Genomic DNA, 2,990 nt, shown 5'->3' with positions numbered 1-2,990 from the left:
ACCGGCTTCTTGTTCAAGGTGCAAGTTTGCACCTACCTCCTCTTCATCACCACCATTATCACCATCATTATGTACCTGTGGGTTAGTACCAACATAAAGCAAATTTTCCACCACCTCCGGATTAGTTATGTCCGGATTAGGTAGAATAATCAAACAATAAGCTCTAATAATTCTCCATTCATATTGGTAATTATGAGTAGGGTCATGGGTTCTAAGGAAGGACAAAGTAGTGAGAGTATATAAGTCTAGATAATAGTTCCTCTCTATCCTCTTGATCCCCTGATTCACACTCACCCCAAACTTTCTAGCAATAAAAGTGATGATTCCACCTACCATTATATCACCCTTATGATCCGATTTCTTTTTAGCAATTGAAACAAGATAATCAAGCATATAATAACAAATGTTAATAGGGTGGTTATAAAGCATAGTCCACAATATGAACAAATCATTAGTCCTCATCATTCCCTACCTCTTTCCTACTCTATACGGTGCAAGTCATAACCCTTTCAAGGTACCTAAGCACAGGGTTGTGTTATTCAACAGCCTAATCACATATTCCTCTATTCCTAGTCTATCCATATCATTAAAATCAGGGTACCTGCAAGGAGAGATAGTTCTAGAGATTAGATATTTATACCTATTCCTTTGCTCGAATCCTTGAATTGGATCCCATGATTACGGGCTGTTGATTGCTTCTTGCTTGCACCACTTCCGGAGCCTTCAATCTCCTTACTTTTCCTCCTTGATGCCATTGACCTTAGTTGACTTGGTGTGGATTTTGGGTGAAGGTTAGGGTTAGGCAAGGTTTTGTGTGGGAAGGGTTGGTTTAGTGATGGGGTTGTGGTTTAAGTGAAGTGTAAGAGTTGAATGATGGAGTTAGGTGAAGAATTTGTGGTTTCTGGGTCATGGTTTAATGGTGTATGAATTTGGTGTTTGGTTGGATGAAGGTTGGTTTTGATTGGTGGTTAAGTTTGGAATGATGAATTGGGATGATTTGGTTAAGAATTTGATGGATTTGGTGGAGTTATGGAGGTTTAAAGGTTGGGGGTTAATGGAGTTTTTAGAGAGAAGTGAGTGAATGGGGAAGGAGAAGAAAAATTATGAGGGTATATGGTGCAGAAGCTTGGCACGGGCAGTGCCAACATTGGCACGGGCAGTGCCAAGCTTCTGCCATTTTGTTGGTTTTGGGTGGTTTTGGCTTGGCACGGGCCGGCCGTGCCAGCTTTCTGGACATGGGGACTTCAAAAAATTTCATTTTTCTCGAATTATACTTGGACAATTACCTACAAAACACTTAAAAAAACCAAAAACAAACAAAATAAAAGCAGATAAATGCGTGGGTTGCCTCCCACGAAGCGCTCGTTTAGAGTCATTAGCTTGACGGTTAGAAAGTGGTTTAACTATCCTATACCCAATCTTTCAGAAAGGGACAATGGCATCAAACCGACATTCTCTCCCAAATCACACATGGTTTTCTCAATTGTTTCAGGTCCTATGACACAAGGTATGGAAAAACTCTCTAGATTCTTAATTTTAGGTGGCAATTTGTTTGGAAGTATTTCAATAAAATTCCTAAACTGTTCCTCTAACTTGGATTTAACAAAACCTTGTGTTAATGGAATTTTAGGCTCATGAGATGGTGAAACAAATGACTTATCATTCTCTCCTATGGCTTTCTCACCTTGAGGCTCATCACTCCCTATCTCTCCTTTATTGTTCTTAACTTTCACAACAGTTTCCTCTAAATGTTTACCATCCCTAAGGGTAATAACACTTATATGGTCTTTGGGGTTGGTTTCGGTTTGGCCTAGAAGGACTCCGGAGGGTTGGGAAAGGGTGGCCACTTGTTGGGCCACTTGGGAGATTTGGGTTTCAAGCATTTTAGAATGAGTGGCAATAGAATCAATTTTGGTATTGAGTTTGGAAAGAGAATCAATCAGAAATTCGGTTTGATTTTTGAGTTCTTGAATCTGTTTAGATTGATTTGCAATAGTATTCTATATTAAAATTTCTAAATTTGATTTCTGAGCGACTCCCTGATTGATTGCATAGCCAGGTGGTGCTACTTGTCCAAAGGGATTTTGAGGATTTTTATAAAAGTTTTGGTTTTGCCTCATCCCTTGGTTGTACTGAGCATAGTTCATTTGCTCAACACCATTAATAGCTCTACCTAGTTGGCAATCAATACCAATATGACCAGATATACCACAGATTTCACAAGAAGGAGATGCAGAAGAAGAAGAAGAAGAAGAGATGGCACTAACATTTATTTTTTCAAATTTTTGGGTTAATGCATCAATCTTAGCAGCAAGGTGATCATAGTTAGAGACTTCATACATATCTGCCTCCTTTTTGGAGGATGAAGAATTAGTGATGGCTCTCTCGTCGGTCCACTTGTAGTGATTTTGAGTCATGTCTTCAATCAAGGCATATGCTTCTATGCAATTCTTGTTCATTAAAGCTCCACCTGCAGCTGCATCAACATAAATTTTTGTGGTATACAAAAGACCATTATAAAAAGTGTGAATAATAAGCCACTTCTCTAAACCATGATGGGGACAAAGTCTAAGCATTTCTTTGAAATGCTCCCAAGCATTGTAAAGAGATTCTCCATCTTTTTGAGTGAATTGTGTGATTCAATTCCTTAATTGAACAGTTTTAGAATAGGGAAAGAATCGGGCAAGAAAAGCTTGCCTCATTTGTTGCCATGAAGTAATAGAACCAATTTCCAATGAATGAAACCAAGCACTAGCTCTATCCCTTAAGGAGAAAGGAAAGAGGTGCAGCCTTACGGCCTCTTGGTTTGCATTGAAGGTTCCACTGAGTCTTAAAAAAGTTGAAATATGAAAATTCGGATCCTCAGTGGGTGATCCGAAAAATTGATTTTGCTGCACTAAGTGAATAAGTGCAGGTTTTATTTCAAAATTCTTACCAACTGTTGGGTACACAATAACATCGTATGACTCATCTGAAGATGGGATTGCATA

General features: G+C 38.8%; 1 non-coding gene across 1 annotated transcript; it reads left to right on the top strand.

Moving 5' to 3' along the window:
• Positions 1-2,547: 2,547 nt before the first annotated feature.
• LOC146900113 (small nucleolar RNA R71) lies at positions 2,548-2,654 on the top strand. The gene has a single exon (XR_015024370.1). It is a non-coding gene; the product is annotated as a small nucleolar RNA R71 (small nucleolar RNA).
• Positions 2,655-2,990: the final 336 nt, after the last annotated feature.

The sequence above is a fragment of the Medicago sativa genome, chromosome 8 (genome assembly GCF_051527215.1).
Source record: "Medicago sativa cultivar Bolivia chromosome 8, Bolivia_mono, whole genome shotgun sequence".
Taxonomy (NCBI): domain Eukaryota; kingdom Viridiplantae; phylum Streptophyta; class Magnoliopsida; order Fabales; family Fabaceae; genus Medicago; species Medicago sativa.
The sequence above is the reverse complement of the archived record's forward strand: the minus strand, read 5'-3'. Positions and strand labels throughout refer to the sequence as shown.